Source organism: Colias philodice, chromosome 2, assembly GCF_061535455.1.
Source record: "Colias philodice isolate Cphi_HAF_F1 chromosome 2, ilColPhil1 Martin Lab GWU primary, whole genome shotgun sequence".
Classification (NCBI taxonomy): domain Eukaryota; kingdom Metazoa; phylum Arthropoda; class Insecta; order Lepidoptera; family Pieridae; genus Colias; species Colias philodice.
Window position 1 is genome coordinate 10582958 of NC_143087.1, and position 18669 is coordinate 10601626.

General features: G+C 31.2%; 1 long non-coding RNA gene across 1 annotated transcript; it reads right to left on the reverse strand.

Moving 5' to 3' along the window:
* Positions 1 to 9372: 9372 nt before the first annotated feature.
* Positions 9373 to 10213, reverse strand: LOC149490756 (uncharacterized). Its single transcript, XR_016317254.1, has 2 exons — positions 10021 to 10213; positions 9373 to 9922 (listed from the first exon to the last, which is right to left on the reverse strand). It is a non-coding gene; the product is annotated as an uncharacterized LOC149490756 (long non-coding RNA).
* Between the last annotated feature and the right edge of the window lie 8456 nt (positions 10214 to 18669).

Sequence of the window (18669 nt, forward strand, 5' to 3'; positions counted from 1 at the left end):
TGTGTGTCTTTTATTTAAACCATTTATAAGTTGATATTGATTTGATATTCTTTCAATAAGTACTTAAAAGTCTAATGGAAGTGAAATGTCTGTCTTTTTTAATATTTCTGAGACAAAATTAAAAATAAACGTAGTACAATTAAAAATATACTATGACAGTTTATAGTAAGTTTCGTACCAATTTAAACTACATAAAAATACAGCATTAGAAACTGAAATGCTCCAAAAATAAAATAAGGTTGCTGTTGAACCACAATAAGCAATTCAGCATAAAAATCCATATAACTAACTTCATCCAAATCGACACAAACGTTTTTGTGTGTGATCGCTCAACCTAACCTATAAATTTACATAATATTTAATAGCATATATTAGTAGAAACTAGAGCGTTATTACAAGATTAATGTAACCCCGCTGATCCGATTTGATAATTTACATAACTACTTCATTGATTTCAATGTGATCAAGAGGAGCTATTAACTTTTCGAGACCTCACTAAATGGTAATTAAAGGGAGAAACAGCCAGGGCCGCATTCTGTTTTATATATTATATGATACAAATATGAAGTACAGTACATTATATTACATTTTAATGTCACATTTACGCTCTCTGATGTTGTCTCTCTAATAGAGATCTATTATATCGGTGATGGCTACTTCGATTAATGGCAAAATGGATGTCATAATTATTTTTAGAAGAAAGCACAACAACCTATTTTTACATATATTTGTAACGAGACTCATAGCGTCATGTAAATTTTGCATATTTACGAATTACGATAATAATACATAAACTTCCGGTGTAAAGAGCTTGTTTAGAAATACAGCTTATTAAACGAACACATTTTTCAAAAAAGTTTTTTTGAGTTATTTGCACTTCATATGTTGGAAAAGCTACGCAATAAAAGCAAACAATGTTACAAAATTATAATTATTTACACACACACACACACACAAATAAACTTGAATCAAGAAGACCAATTCCAATCGTCTTAGAAAACCTAAAAGCTCAGTTTCAAATCCAGCCCTGCAAAGCAATTTCGGCGATCATCAAACGCCGCAGGGCAGTGATCAATCACAGACAGACCCGCGGTATGGCCAGTAACTCACCGTTCAATTCTTCTATCCATCACATAGACAATACAACATCTATGACACTCATTAATAACATAATCACTTCTAATTAAAATGTAATCCAATAAGAAATTCAATTACCCATCATAGCTTCGTGGGAAGAGCGTGGGTTCGATTGATTTCAAAAGAGTTATTAATCTAAAATTCAATTATAATGTTGCTTTAAGCTAACGATTTTAATGAGAAATAGTTGTGATTCGAATTGGTTCTATATACTTTTATTTGAGCATGATAAATTATTCGGAAGTTGTACCTTAAGGTTGAAATAAAACTAAAAATTATTAAAACTCTTGAACAGTTTAGAAACCCAATTCATTTATACTCAAAACAACAGATTGTGTATACATTTAGGAATTTATAAAACAAATAAATAAGCAGTTAATTTTTATTGAAATGAAGTTTTTTATCCTGGCCAAGTTATCTGCTGGAACCGCCCTCTGGCTACGGTGTGAATGTGGTACAAGTCATGAGAATTCTCCGTTTATATATTACTTACCGACCACATATTTGAGAAATAGTGCCCAAATAAAATATAAAATAATGTATAATATAATTTCAATAACAAAATTACAAGATTATACCAAATTTTAGAATACTCTATCATTTAAAATCTATTGCATATAACCGTTAAACTCAAATGAACCCTAAAATAATTCCTTTAGGATAAATTTTACGTAAGTATTTAACATTCATTTACTTTTTATTCTTACCTCATCAAAATGTATGGATCATTGATAATGAATTGAGATACACTTTAAAACTAAACCTTCATTTATACAATTCAAATCCATACTAACATTATAAATGCGAAAGTAACTCTGTCTGTCTGTCTGTTACTCAATCACGCCTAAACTACTGAACCAATTTGCATGAAATTTGGTAGGGAGATATTTTGATACCCGAGAAAGGACATAGGCTACCTTTTATTACGAAATATGTACCACGGGCGAAGCCGGGGCGGACCTCTAGTGTACAATAAAAAACAAATAAGTTAAATACTAGAAGCGCGTAAGCGTAAAGCTCACACCTTGAGCACGGTCGCCGGTAAGCCGTAGGCGTGTGTTCGCCAAATCTAATTATAAATTTTGAGCTAAAATAACTATTTTATGTTTTTTAATGCCTCTTGATGGTCGTGTGAAACAGGCGCGGCTGCAGCTAAGACTTCTAATTAACTCCGAGGTTATTTGATTTATAATTAAACAGGTGGTATCTGAAACGTCAATTTTGTTTTTGTTTATGTTAGGAGAGGAATTTTATGGTGAATTTTAATGAAAGCAAACTTATAACATTATTTTTAGAATAGTTCGCTATTGTTTGCGGGAGCTATTTCATTGTTTAACGTCAAACGTGGTCTATGTTTGGGTAAGATTTCATACAAAAACTAATGTCTTAGCATGAAGAGATATGATATATGCGCTGGGTGTGTTAAAAGATGATGTTTAAATTAATGTTACGATTTCGTATAATCTTTGTAATTAAGGAAGCAATCAGTATACTCATTGCATTAAATCACAGAAAACCGTTGACTCTGCCATATCTGCCATATAAGAACATTGTAACCGCACAAAGCAGTAAATAATAAATCGTATTCTTAACAACCATTATTTATTTTTTTGTTATTAAAACATTGATTTATTCTTACATTCCTTTTAAATTAAATTTGGATATTTACTGATAATAACATAAAAACAGCAATTATAATTAACAACGTCGGATACCATTTAAGACCAGGAGTTAAGAGGCTTCGTGGAGGCGGAATGAAAGTTAAAACGGGTAAGGTTAGTGTTGCCCCGCCCAGCGGTTATCAATTCGTATAATTAATCGATATCCCCAACAAGATGAAACATCGATTATTCATGATTTACCCTTTGATCGATAAACACGGGTAATTGGCAACGCTTCGTGTAACGTGAGTCGTGACTCCTGACGTTTGTAAAGGTGAAAGCAAAAAAATTAACTGTATACAATATACTCGGGTGGTCTAATATGTATTAGTACAGTAGAACCTCGATAACTTAAACCTCGGTAACATAAAAACAACCCTCACCTACGCTGATAAATTAAAAGCTATAGAAGCAGTGAAAAATGGATAGACCCTTGATAACTTAAAACCTCTATAACTTAAAATATTTTGTGTTTCCCTTGGACTTTAGTACTAAGAACACAGAACTAGAAATGACATTTTGATTTTCGGTACTTGCTACTCAAAAGACTGAACCTCATCTTAAAAAAAATAGGCTAAAGGAAATTTTACTAAAAAAAAGTAAAAGTGACAAAACTTTTGTAAAATAAGTTTTTCTTTCAAAAGAAAGTCGATGAGAAAATATTTTCTCCATTAAAAATATAACTAATACCATGTCTGGTTCACTACATACAAAAGACGATTAATGCCATCCGTCTACCAATAGATGCCGCTAAGTGTATCATTTTAACCAGCAAAAAATAAAATTAGATTTAATTGCAATTTAATTGCTTTTTATAATTTTTTACATACTTTTGTAAATGGAACCTACCTATTTAATTTAATTTTCACTCGATTTTAACTAATTTTACAGAAAAGTTTATATTCAAAACAACGCCATCTCATGAAACTACTATAAACAAGTTATTCTCCTCCGATTTGGCGATGCTAAACGAATACTAGATGGCACTAAGACGTTTTTACGTTACTTTTCACGTTTTTAACACAGACTAATAATAATATCACAGACCACAGACTAATAATAATATACTACGTTTTTAATACATAACCTCATTGCCTTTGCAGTACCTATAAAAAATATTGTAAATGGGTTAAAGCCGTTATTAATTATTACTAACTGCGTTCCTGTAGCGGCTTATATTAGGTAGGTACCTAGTGTATTGATCGTTTTCATACGAAAAATGAATTGTCGGAAAACTTGCGAGATTGTGTGAATATTTGATTGCAAGATCTCATTACAAAATAATATACATAATACAACCTATACTTAAACCGTAGTAAGTATATTATTTCTAGTCACATTTAATTATAAGTATATAAATTATAAATAAATATTAAAGGACAATATTACACAAATCGACCTAGTCCCACAGTAATCTCAATTAAGGCTTATGTTGAGCCCATTTTTTTACTAGACGACGATAAATATAATTTAATATTTTATAAATACATATATAGATAACACCCAGACCCAAAAACAAATAATCAAGTTCATCACACAAATATTTGCCCTGACCGGGGATCGAACCCGCGACCGTCAGCACAGTAGGCAGTTACTTTACCTCTGCGCCAACCGCGTCGTTAAGAATATCAAGAAATCATAATGAAAACATCATAATGATAATAAATCGAAACTAAAGTTAAATACCTACCTACGTCATCTTGTTTTATTTTCTAAATAATCCTATCAGATTACCTTTATATGAAGTATGAACCAAAAAGTTTTGAGATTTAAACCGTAGAAAAGGTTTTGAATGATCCTTTGCGTTTTTTTTCTTTATGCGCCTAAAATTAAATATTTCGACATCGATTCCCATAAGAATGAAGTATTTTCCCGTTATAAAAAGTAGCCTATCTTCATCAGGTAGGTATAATTTTTGCTTCGAATGGTGAAATAATTTTTCAAATCAATCCAGTAGTTTCGGATCCTATTCAATACAAACAAACAAACAATCAAATCATTTCTGTTTTGTAGATAAATACGAAAGTTACTCCGTCATAGTAGGACAAAATAGAAAATAGTGGGACCACGAGAAAATAGGTATTCCCGCACGCGTCTGAACCGATTTTGACGGAAATTTCGATATACATACACGGTACATACCTACGTTGAAAAAGGACATCTCAATTTTGTTGCATAAATAGGATTCAAGGTGTAGGAACAGGGATTAAATAAGGCACACGGTTGAAGCCGTAGAATGAAAGTTGGTAATTTATAAGATTAATTTATTGTAAAATAAACTACTTCATTTTACTTAAACATACCTATTCTATTTATCATTCATTGACTTATCATAAACTTTTGAGTCTAGTTAGGTACTAGTACCTATTATGTGAAAATTTTGAAAAAAATGTTTTCTTTAGGAAATTATTAGCATTAATTACCTTGTCTTGTCATTAATTTATTTACCTACTTGGTAATAATCGGTCGAACACTTGTTTAAAGTTTATTTTCCTTGTCTTTTCCAGGTAATCTAAATTATTTAATTTTTGCAGTAGGTAATTAATTCATTTCGGCTTGAACAGACAAGGCCATTAGGTGAAGCGAGATTGCCAAATATGGGTGATCTGTAGATTGCCGTCCTGCTGTCGAGCGTTCGCGGTACGGACGCCGCGCTGTTGCCGCACCGTGCATTTTGTATGAAAACAAACGACCGGCCGTGCGCGGTGCGCCGTACGACAAACGCACAGCTTCGGCACTGTAGCGACTAGCGGTCCGATACGAAACGCATAAATTGAAAGAGCCATAAGTGTTGGAACAACATTCCACCACCATTTAACCAGTTTGACAAATATTAATAATTTTCGTTTCCAATACCGGAGACATATTTTAAAATCCTGTTCTAACCCTGCATTTGTATCGAATTACAGTTTACACATAAACTTTAATTAAATATTTATTTTATTTACTGGTTATAATATAACATAACATTATATAGACCGTTATTTTCTGCCTATTTATCATTATAATTATAAACATTGTAAGTATATGTTAACGGAAATGTATGTAATCCGTCATTGTATAAAATTCCCAGGAAATGTATGTAATTCCTAAAATCGCATGGAAATGTGTGAAATAAATTATTTTATAGTACACATTTCCTAGGAAATCCATACATTTCCTAACTAACAGTCGGAAATATAAAACATCTAAGATATTGGAAGGTCAAGGTACGCGGGACGAGGGGTATGTATGTCGCAATCGGATTGTATAATCCGCCGAATTACAAACGGCCGGCATTTTGTAATATGCCGAAAATTCGTAATCAGAATTTTTTGGTTTGGATAAGGGGGTGGGTTAGGTTAGGTTCGTGTTTTTTAGAACTATACAGAACTGGGAACTTTAAAAAATTCATTTTGTTACTTTTATTAGTAGGTACGATCCTTATAAGTATTTTAGTGTATTCAACCAACTTAAAAAAGTGGGACTATTTTACAACAATTTGAATATGAATTGTATTATTGTATACAATATCGAAGCTTTTTAAGAAATGTATAAAATACTTTTTTAAGAATTATTATCATACATAATATTATGTTACCGGCAATATATTAAACCCGGCATTGTATTTTCTAATAAAAAATTATCAGAATCTATAAAGGACTATATTATATCCCTCAATAATTTATAGGTAAGAAGATAGATTAGGCTTTTAATTTTCTTAAAATTGTACCGTTTTAGAGCCCATTTTTTTGCATTTTATGCGATCATTGTGCTGGGAAAATCGTATTTCAGCGACAATTTTGTATGACGTCGTACAATTTTTATAAGATGATCGTAGATCTGAATATATTATCTTTAAATTAAGATATTACTTTGTTCTCACGTGTAATTGCTTTGAGTTAAAATGGTACCGTAAAATAGCGTTTTTTGTTAAAAATCGGTAATAGCACCCTTTAATAAATGAAAATTTGATTTGATTGAATATACTTAAGTTGATTTAAGAAATGTTAATTAGTAAGATAATATGAACATATTATTATTATTTTACGGTAAGACTGTTACCCGATTGTCTCAATAAGTGCTATAATAAAAAAAATAACAACGTGTTTTATTACAGAAATCATTAATTACTTTATATACATTTCCTAATACGATATTGGAATTATATATAATTCCAAGGAAGATTATACATTTACTAGGATATTAAAATAATTTTTTTTTAATAATTAATAAAAAATATCCTGTCCAGGATTTTTCCAGTCAAACCATTTTTAATACACTTAATTTATTATAAAATTGGTCTCATTCTATTATCACGCCGTTGCATTTCGACTTATATTCGGATCTTAGACCACTAGGATTTGTATACAATTCCTTGATTTCATACATTTCCGGTAACATATACATAATTTCATTTTATTTATTTACATTAAGTATATACATAATTACATACTGATATTATATCTACCTATACATATATATATATGTATATATATGTATATATATGTATATCATGTTTTAACTGATGTATTTATTTATTAGTATTTATCATGTTAATAGAAATATATCTTTCACATAATATACTCATGTTAAATTATCATTATATACAATTCTAGACTGAAACTCCAATAGTCACTTGGGGTCACTGAAAATCAGTGGTGGTGAGGTATTAATCACCTTGCCCAGAAATCATTAATTACTTTATATACATTTCCTAATACGATATTGGAATTATATATAATTCCAAGGAAGATTATACATTTACTAGGATATTAAAATATTTTTTTTTTAATAATTAATAAAAAATATCCTGTCCAGGATTTTTCCAGTCAAACCATTTTTAATACACTTAATTTATTATAAAATTGGTCTCATTCTATTATCACGCCGTTGCATTTCGACTTATATTCGGATCTTAGACCACTAGGATTTGTATACAATTCCTTGATTTCATACATTTCCGGTAACATATACATAATTTCATTTTATTTATTTACATTAAGTATATACATAATTACATACTGATATTATATCTACCTATACATATATATATATGTATACTAGCGGCCCGCCCCGGCTTCGCCCGTGGTACATATGATAAATAGATGTTGGCCGATTCTCAGACTTACCCGATATGCACAGAAAATTTCATGAGAATCGGTCCACCCGTTTCGGAGGAGTATGCAGACTAACATTGTGACACGAGAATTTTATATATAAGAAGATATATGTATATCATGTTTTAACTGATGTATTTATTTATTAGTATTTATCATATTAATAGAAATATATCTTTCACATAATATACTCATGTTAAATTATCATTATATACAATAGGCATGACGACAGTATCCATAAATGATCGTATTAGTGTTTTTAAGGGAAAATGTATAATAGATAAATTACATATAGTGACTTAGAAATCTTAAAAACATTAAGATTAATGAGATTATCAATAAAATAAAACATTGAAATACTGCAGTTGGCCATTTTGACTAAAACACGCGTGACGTCACGCTTAAGTAAACAACTCACGTCAGATGTTTTTTGTTGTTATGAATATGTTGAGAATACGCATTTGTATTTATTTTCTATTGTTTCACGTATGCTTTATCGACTCAGAAAAGAAATATATTTGCGAATTCACGAATACATGGTTCGGGGTTCTCCGCGCCAACTTTATACAATCATTTCTTATTATTTTCTCGCTTAAGATAATTACTAACACATTTTTGAGCATTATTTTTACGTGGATTCCAACTGCAATACTACACACCACTTATAAACTTTGAAATTCGTTTCTATAACACATATTAAATAAATATTTTTTTAATTTTCTTCGCAATGCGTACAAATAATTACGTATTTACCAAAGTGTGACGTCACGCCTACGCCATGACACTTGCGAGCTGTTTTGGCACAGTTAATAAATATTTTTTTGAAAATGGCTTTTATCTTCGTTAAATTTAAGTATATTACCGAAATATAGGGTTTTTCTTGTATAGTAAACGTATACACACATTATGGAAGAGGATTTCAAAATCTTTCGTCATGCCTATTCTAGACTGAAACTCCAATAGTCACTTGGGGTCACTGAAAATCAGTGGTGGTGAGGTATTAATCACCTTGCCATCATATACTGAGTTGGCTCCATTTGTCAGGTCACTCACTGCCACATTACAGTTCTTAGGAATAAGATTATTTTTATTTAATTATTTTTCTTTTTATTTCTTTTTGTTTTTCCTTCGTTTATAAATGTATCTCGTGTTGTGATCTTGACAATAAATATGTTTTATTTATTTATTTATTTAATGTCCCTTACTGCATGCTTTTCATGCAGTTGTCCGCACAATATGTATTGTGGTCTTTGTCCATACACACTTTCTCCAAAGCCCTGCTTTGGTCTTGTTTGATGTATAAGCTCCTGTATATTAGTAAAAGTTAATCAAATATTTAATTCTTATTTCTTGAAATTTGGTATAGTATTCTTTGTGTGATACAAATCAAAACCAACAGTCAGGTTAGGTAGACTACAATTTACAAAACTGGCAGGGTTGCCATGCAATGGTTGGTGGTTAATGAAACACTTGACTCGACTGTAAGCTTGTATTGAACTGCTTAAACTGTAGAACAACAGGACTATATATTCTAGACGCACACATACAATAGATTACACACTACACTGTAAACTGTAGAATTAATATTAAAGACATAGTTCACTATATATTTTGTAGTCTTTGATTATTTATACAACAGACTAGAAATAAATACTATGTATGCGATTATACCTATTCTAGCCATCCATTTTCGTGTTCCTTAAAATTAAGTACATCTTAGTCAAAGGGCAACTTATTGTGCCCTTGCCCGTAATGCACTCATAATAATTTTAAGTTGAATGTTTGTCATTCTTTATGTACCAAACACAGTCACGGCCACGGCGCTCATTCCATTTTACTGGTATTAAAACAGATGAAATCCTTCATGATCCCATATCCTTCTTAGTAGCAAATGTAGAAATCCATAATCCATAAATCCATAATTGTGTCTACAATGTTTTTGTGGAGAATCGTATTTACATTTGGGATGGATTAATTCTTCTCCTCTCTTGAACAAATTTGTTATTGCGAACGTAAGCAATAAGTCTGTAATAAAACAATCTTATATTGGGTTACAAATCCAGAAACCAATCATTAAAAATCATGTTTGTAAAAATTTATGTTCAGAGAAAATATCAGTTTACCATATAAAGCTTATTTTCTGCCTGTAGATTCTACATAACCTCACAGTCCATCAATCATATTTAGCACTTATTTTTAAAATATTAGTCAACAATTAAAAACGAAAACAAACAAAGCTTCTCGTTTTGGTTTTGACAGAATCTCGTAAATAAACTGAACTAAATACCAGTCATAATAATGTAGGTACTCTGTGAGTCAGCTTAGGTTTATTCCTCTGAGGTCAGCTTTGTCTAATTAAAAATCCGAGTAGGTACAAAATCAGTGTTGCCAACTTTTTTTTTCGAACCCACATATTGGAGCCTCGTGGCCCACCAGAAATCCACTAAAGTCTTTAAAACCACCAGAAAAAACACTAAAAAATATCCAGAGACATGTAAATATTGAATGCCCGTTGGCGAATTTTTTGCGAGTTATTTGTAAATAACATCTATTTTGAACTAAGTAATTTTTATTTTTGTTACAATATATGTATTTAAAGATCATCTTCAGAAGAATCTTCTTCTAGAGTTTCAGTATGTGAAGAATAAATTTCTATGAAAGAAATTTTTGTGTGGTTTCGGCATATTTAATGTAAAACCCTTTTAAGGTAAAACTATATTACTTCACAAAATTAATTAAAATACGACAAGCTAGAGGCTACCGCGCGGCCGCGGCATTACCAATACCGACTGATTGTTTATACAGATTGTTTTTGTACACAAATATAGAATGTACAATGTACATATAACCTTTTGAATCAAATCATACTTTAGATCAATAGTAATAAAGTCTATAATCAAAAATATTCAAGCAATAGACAAACAACTTTCGGGGAATTCCCGTATGTTCGTTCTGTTACCAACATGACACAAAATCATACCCTCGTTTCACATAGTTCAAGTCGTTCTTTTTGAGTATTTATGTAAATCTTTCTATTGGTTGAAACTCGTACCTTACCACTAATTGAACTCATCTAAACCACTAGGAAAATCCACCAGCCACTAAAACCAATATTTGTCCGCTAAATGGGGGAGCTAAACCACCAGATGTAGTGGAAATTTCACTGAGTTGGCAACACTGTACAAAATATTATGTTGACAGTTGACAGTTGTCAAGTGTGACGCCAAAGACTTGAAAATAAAAGGTACGTGTACATATATTTACATTAGTGCCATCTAGTGGCTCTGGAAGGAAAAGAACATCAAGTCTGTGTTTAACGTGCCATCTAGTGTGTTAAAAGCAAAATACCAAGAGATATAATCGAACATGTAGTACGTTTATTCCCCACTGGCGCTTTAATTGCGTAAATTTATAGTGCATATTTTTTTGTATGGAGTGAACCGTCTGTTGTATACGTAGTATATTATTATTAGTCTGTGCTAATACCAAATGAAGCGATTAAATTCACACGGTATTTATTTAAATTTCGCATTTTACGGCAAATTTTGAGTTAAACGCTTAACTGGCTTTGTTAAAATAAATTACTCGATAGTTATCGATTGTTTCGAAAGATCGATTAACCTATTATGAGCGTGAAAGATTTAGTACCACTATAAATTTTAACGAGTTTTGCATTGTTATATCTATTCATATTAATTAATTTATACTAATTTCACTGTAATATTTGTTTGTTCTTCGATTGGAGAAAGTATTAATTATAATGTATAATCAAAATAGAATTTGGAAAAATAAAGACTTTATCTTCTATAGGTTTTAGGTTATAAGTGAGAGTTAAGGTTATATTATTTTTAAAATCGATTTTCGTGTTGTTAATTTGTAAATAATATCCGGTGCCCTACATTGTTCAATTATTGTTAATAACATAGGTACTAGTTACTACATATATTTCATATAATTAAAATAAAAAAAACAATTAAAATTGTTTCATAGTTACCTATTCCAAACATGGAATTGATAAGGTAACCTTTTAATTATTTATAAGCCTTCAATTCAACAAATTAGACAACCAATTTTTTCTAATATCATTGTCACATAACACAACATTCGATCTTCAAAAACTGCACACACGTACACATGATTAGACGTCAAAATAAGATGGCATGATAAAACTGTCGTGAGTGATAAAGAGACAAATGAAATAAGAAGTGGCTAGTTAGCTACATTTGGACGTACCACTATAATTTATATAATTTATCTAAGTACTTCTTTTTAGATAAAATATTTAATGATATTTTACCCAATGGGGTAAGACTATGAAATAATTAATAACGTAGATATAGGTAATTAAATTAAAAAGTTTTAAGCTCACCTAAAAATAATTACTATCAACATCTAAACAAGCTAGCTTTCCAAATGATATACCCGTATTACGCATCTCGCTACAGTCCGTCCGTCCGTCCGATCGATCAATCACAGTTACATCTAATAAGCATCAAGAAGCGCCACAATGATTTATCTCAAGCTCTCAACGAGCTCCGGTAAAAGTAAATTGGAAAATTGTTTTTGGTCATTAGAAATTTTGAGTTAGTCAATTAATATTTGAGCCTGATGAGATACTGACAGAAAATGTAAGTGTCGAAAAAAGTAAGTTAAATTAAAACTTTCTTAAATTAATTTTTATGCAAATTACGTTTGTTGTTAATATGATTGAACTCAGTGATAAGATAGCATATATATACTGTAATGAATTAATCAAATTGACTATAGTAACAAATGTTTATTTTCAACAAATTAAGTACTCTATATTTTGCAAATACCAAAGTAATGATACGGAAGTTAAGTAGGTACCTATTAAGGAATTTGCTAAGATAATTGCATATAAAAAGTTCATATTAACAAAACCAAGTGGTAAATTACTACATTTATAAATTTTAATCTCTCTCTAAATTTTAGTCTCTCTATTCGGAACAAAAAGAGAAACGTCGAGTCTAAAAAGCGTAAAGGGTAACAAATGAAATCAGTTATTTTTCGATAAACTAATTTTGTAATAATGTACGCGCCACCCTCTCATAAATCACACGTCTATTCAAACACGTTTTGAGCCGTAAATTGGAATAATAAATTGGATATCATTTCTCATATTAAAGCGGCGATTATTATAAACAAAAAACATTTTAAACAGTAACAAATGAGTTTAACTCGATGGGTAGCATTCGAGATTCGTAGCGTGATGTTTGTCTATTTTTTATTGTTGCAGCGCTTATTTGTTATGAAAGTATGATAAATATCAGAATTATTATCGTACGTAATATAGCAAATACCTGTCCAAAGACTGTCCACTACAGTAAATAAGTTACTCTAGATTGTGCTAATTACATTTTAATATTAATAGACTACAAGCCCGCATAGGACAAAAATATGGGTCAAATGAACCACCAGGGGACATATCTAGAACGATAGCAGAGCAAAAAATAATAAGATTCATCACTATGCCGTCACTTGTAAGCTGTCCAACTGAGTGCAGATGAGAATTGAAAAGTACAGGTAGACTCGGTAAATTTTGGTCATATATTTTTGTACGGCATTCTTAACCATCGATAGATCCATTAAAAATAATAAGAAACCGCTCAGTGCCGTACAAAAATGGTGGTCCACCAAGTCGGAATTTTTATTTAATTTCCGAGAGTTACCGGGGGTAAATTTGGTCATTTGACCATGTACGGCATCTGTGTCATACTATTGCTATACTGCTTTTAATCCATTATTCCGCAACGCCGTACAAAAATCATGAGGACAAGGGGAAAAAATCGAGAGTTGTAATCCCCTCTCTTTCCCCACTCCAGGGGGTCATTTGACACAACACGAAATAAATTTATTTTTAAAGTATTTTATGCATAGATAATATTTTTTCATGTGCCGTACATTTTCGTTGGTTCAAAGGGGAAAAATCTGAAAAAGAAAAAAAATCCATATAACGAAATGTTTGCTTTATATTTTTATAATAAAATATAAATATACATTAATATTAAGAAGCTCGAGGTGGTTAATTATCACCTTGGAAAGTCGGAGTCAGGTGGAATGGACTCCGTTAAATTGATGAACTAATAAAAAAGCTATGAACGAAAAGATGTGAATTATATGCAATCAGTCCATGAATACAGGTAAAGTCACAAGCAAATGCTAGTAATATATACATATTCAAAATGTACAAGTAAAGCGCTTTCAAATGATACCAAACACTGCATATTTATCTTAACTTTATTTTTTTACTCTGTATGTTTTGTCCGCTAGAGGGCGCCACATTAGATTTTGTGAAACCCCATATAGCCTTTAGCTAGCTGGTCGCTGGTTATCCAGTGAACAATTCAGACGCTTCTAATGATAATATGTCATTTGTCGAATTCTGATAAGTAGTTTAGAAGTTACGAGGGAATAGATGAACATACATACATGACCTGTAAACAACCATAACCCTCCTTTTGCTTTGCCGTAGTTGGGTAAAAATATGTTAATGCCGTACTGTATCAAATGGCCATAAAGCACCCTTAAAATTGTAGCTTTCGTCGCTTTCATCAGCCTAAAAGATGTGGTCTGCACAAAAATGTACGGCATCGTTTTTTCCTAATTTATCTATGTTAATACTATTTAAAACAACGGATAAAGTGTAGAAAACTATTATATTTCATTAATCTACGATGTTTAAACTTTAACAAAATTTCTGGTTTTGCATTTCTCTATAACTTTTTTTAGAACGGTTTCTTTTGAACGGCAATACTATACAACAATTGAATTTTACAATATCATGTTAAAAAAAAAGTTCCCGTACAGGGTCAAATGACCTTACAGCTCTTTATATTAAGAATTCGATGAAATTAAGATGATTATTGGTATACATTTAAAAGAACAATTATTTTTTGACGGCATTGCTTTTAATAGTACTTTTGAGTGGTAGATAATGTTTTGGAACCGAAGCCGTACTTAGTCAAATGACCCCCTGGAGTGGGGAAAGAGAGGGGATTACAACTCTCGATTTTTTCCCCTTGTCCTCATGATTTTTGTACGGCGTTGCGGAATAATGGATTAAAAGCAGTATAGCAATAGTATGACACAGATGCCGTACATGGTCAAATGACCAAATTTACCCCCGGTAACTCTCGGAAATTAAATAAAAATTCCGACTTGGTGGACCACCATTTTTGTACGGCACTGAGCGGTTTCTTATTATTTTTAATGGATCTATCGATGGTTAAGAATGCCGTACAAAAATATATGACCAAAATTTACAGAGTCTACCTGTACTTTTCAATTCTCATCTGCACTCAGTTGGACAGCTTACAAGTGACGGCATAGTGATGAATCTTATTATTTTTTGCTCTGCTATCGTTCTAGATATGTCCCCTGGTGGTTCATTTGACCCATATTTTTGTCCTATGCGGGCTTGTAGTCTATAATAAGGACATAGATTAGTTAAGGCGAGGTATTTCAACGCGCCGTTTTCGCGAGTCGCTCCTAGCGTCGGCTTGTCAGAATATGTATTTAATAATTACAGGGCTTCAGTTGAAAACCAAAATTTAGCATGTTTTCTGCAGTACATCAAAATACATATCTTTATATAAAAATTATTTGCAAAATCAGAAATTTCATTATTAAATAATTCGTTTTCGATTTTTATTTTAGCCTATTTTTATGATTTTATATGATCGAGCAAAATACACGTGGTTGTGTAACAAATTAGCACACTTTTTAGGCAATATCTTGAAGTGTATTGATTATTTTTTCTAAAGGCGTCATATAATTGCAAAAACATGAAAAATTTGATCTTGCAAACCAATTTTACTCCGCTTCGCTGAAAGGACTCCCCTTTTAAATAGAAAGTGTGAAATGTAAATATAATATTTTTGAGTAATGTTTGCGTTAAAGTGCAAGCTGGAATGCGTTTAGTCCATTTGCATATTGCGTGTTTATGTTATTAACTGTATTGTTAAAACTATATAATAAACATAAAAATCGACTGAACATTTTCATAAAATATACATACAGCGAAACGGAATTATACATAACCATTTAATCATAAATTGCATGATGCAATTCAAAGGTAAGAAATAAATTTATATTTTTAAATGTGTTATTTGATTATACAACTGTAATTGCTTTGAAATTGAACGTGACTTTTAAATTATATGTAAATTTTCCTAGCAAATAACTAAAAAGGAAACCGTTTTATTTTCAACAATGTGTTCTTTCCATTATTGTAACAGTAATTTTGTTAACTGTATTAGCCATATATTTAGAACAATATTTTTCATGCAGTTTTTACATGTTATTAGTTTTTTTTGAATACAGTTTTTATGACTAACCTAATTACTACGGTTCAGTGGGCGGATAATTAATTGTTGATTTCATTATATCTCCAGCTGAGATCAAGGTTAAACTAAATGAGAAAGGGTAGCAAATTCCACGATTTTTACAAACTAAATAACTCCTTAATAATTTTTGATTAGATTAAAATTTTTTTTTTAATTACAAACCTGTTACCTAGATATTTTTGACTTTTTTGACTGACCAGGCTTGGTTGGTAGTGCCCTGCCTTCCAAGCCAGAGGTCGTGGGTTCGATTCCCACCCAGGGCAAATATTTGTGTGATGAACATAGACGTTTGCTTATCTATATTATCTAATTATACGTATTTATTTAAAAATTATATACCAATGTATGTTTACCAGCCATCTGGTTTCCATAACACAAGCGAAAGCTTAGTACCTATGGGATCAGATCGTGCCGTGTGTGAAAATTGTCCTGAATATTTATATTTGAATATTTATATAGAACCTTAAGGATTAGGTACGCCGAGATATCCGACCTTCAAACTCCTACACGTTAACTCTTCTAAACGCTCTATATCAAAAACTTTTAAGTATTGTATAAAGGTGGGACTTAAAAGTGTTCTAATTAAGGCTTATACATGCGCTAATAACCTTGACCATACTTGACGGATCTCAAACCTCTCCCGCTGCACCTTCTTTTTTCCTCGCATTTTGTATTTAAAAAGATACCAATCAGTGAAACAAAAAATCCTCGTCAGGGACTGTTGTGTAACTGATAATTTATTAAACATAAAATTTTCAGAGCTCTAAGTCAGCAGGTTACGAAGTTTATAGAGTATTTGCGGAAAAATCGATGACCACGGCACATTTTTTTTCTAGAAATCTATTAACTTTGGAAAAAAGTCCTCGCGAGCAATTAAAGATCAAAGACCATCCTATTTTATATATTGTTTTCGGTATTGTGCTTTATGTTGTACCAGACTTTATAGAGGTTGAACATAGTCGAAATTGCCGGGTAACGCCTTAAATCTCTACATGTTCCTCTACATAGGAAACCCACTCATGAAATGTGTAGATAATCATATCTTTAAAGTCTTCTTTATTCGTCACCAGTGACCACATCCTACAGACTAAACTTAACAATGATCTGTAGCTTATTCTACAAATATTTAAATGTAAATCATACATTCCAGACCGTTTGGTATAAACCAAAGTTTATATGGATTAATTATTTTCAAAACAAAAACAGGTCTACCTGATATTGACACGATGTTCTGTTATGACCTAAAATAGCTTCATTGTAGGTACAAAAACAATTAGTATTAAGTTATTTAGTATGAAGTACAATCGCCAATCACTTTACCTTACCTTACATTGTAGAGTCGGCACATAAGAGGACTTCGCATACATGTGCAATATTATTGGTTACCATAAAACCTCGCTAATTTCGTGAGATTTCCCCTCATTAATGTCTAATATGCAATTTGTATTTAGTTCCAAAAACAGTTATTATATCTATGAAACTATTTATTATGTGCACAGTGCATCTAACGGCCGCCGACTTCTTCATAATTTAGTGCACGTGATTTGTAATTTATTTATCGTAATATGTATGATTGTAGTCCGTCTATTTGCATCAAAGAATATGCAATATATTTTAAATGCAATATTAGAGAAATGTAATCAACAAAAACGTGAGATACCCCGGGAGAAATGATCGGTTGTAAATTATATTACATAAAGGTATAAACCGACTAGCCATGTTATGCATGACTAGATTTCAAATAAAATTGCAATTGTTTAATAGCACTTATGTAAGTATTCACATTTCGCAATTATGGATTAAGACTTAAAGATGTCAATAGGTAATTCATACAAAAACAACAGTTTTAAAATTCTATTGAGATTCACTGCAGATAATAATTACATCCTTTTAATTGGATTTTACGTAATTCAAGCAATAATAAACATAAACAATAAACATAAACTAAGCTCTACTTAGCCTTATCTTAATTTTACTTATATGTATTTCGGTTCTACATATTATTTATGTAGCTAAACGTTAAGCTATGTAGACCAAGAAGACTGTGGCTAACAAACGCATATTTATATGCAAAATCACATCATGTCAGGTCTGCCATCAGCCTTACACATTAGCGGACAGGAAAGAAAGTTATTATAGCAGAGGCGCAAAAAGTACGTTAGTGATACGCCATTATTACCTCAATATAGTCGTCATCCACACGATTGACAAGTACACAATCTGCTCGGACTATTGTAATCGCATTCGTATGTTTGATTGCTTGTGATTTCTCTTAGAAATGTGTGTAATGAAAAAACACATTCTTTACAGTGGATAGGTTTCAAAATTGAGTATTAATTTAGTAACTGTGTGTTGTTTTACGATTTAAATTAGTTAAACGGTAAATAATCTTCAGCTTGATTCAAA